Source organism: Penaeus monodon, chromosome 15, assembly GCF_015228065.2.
Source record: "Penaeus monodon isolate SGIC_2016 chromosome 15, NSTDA_Pmon_1, whole genome shotgun sequence".
In the NCBI taxonomy this organism is placed as follows: Eukaryota; Metazoa; Arthropoda; class Malacostraca; order Decapoda; family Penaeidae; genus Penaeus; species Penaeus monodon.
The window spans coordinates 31,618,529-31,619,038 of NC_051400.1; the positions used below are offsets into that span (position 1 = coordinate 31,618,529).

Genomic DNA, 510 nt, shown 5'->3' on the forward strand with positions numbered 1-510 from the left:
AGCATGTCATTTATCATAGCTATTATTTTTTATATTTTAATATTATTTTTGTTAATACCATTTTTATAATTGTCATTATTTTATTAGAAAGTCAGTAAAACCATTTTAGGAATTATTGCTATCAGAGGACCCATTATAAGTAATTATTGGGGGGAATATAGATGTCACAGATATTCGTAAAGGTTATTTTGGTGACAACTGAAATGTTAAAACATTTACTTGCTCACATGTTACTGTCTTTTTATGATGAGTGAACTACATTCTTTCCTACCTATATTAATGACATGCTTAGAATCTGTAGTTGAAATATTTCAGTGTGCATCTTAGAATGGTGTAAGCACAGTTATTTCTAAATTCCTACCGTGAGAGAATAGACAGAAAAATGTGCATTTTTGAAATGATTCCCACTTGGAAAAAGACCCATCTTGCCCATCCTGACCAGTTGAATCTGTATATAGCAGGTATGAATAATCAAAGGTTCAGGCCTAGGGCAGTTTGTTGGCCTGTAAT

The 510-nt window shown here is 31.6% G+C and overlaps 1 protein-coding gene across 1 annotated transcript in view; it reads left to right on the top strand.

The window, feature by feature from the left end:
- The window catches only part of LOC119581943 (serine/threonine-protein phosphatase 4 catalytic subunit), a gene marked incomplete in the record, with an annotated part of 12,638 nt that overhangs the window by 9,484 nt on the left and 2,644 nt on the right, over positions 1 to 510 (top strand). Inside the window, 1 exon segment of the mRNA XM_037930115.1 lies at positions 1 to 510.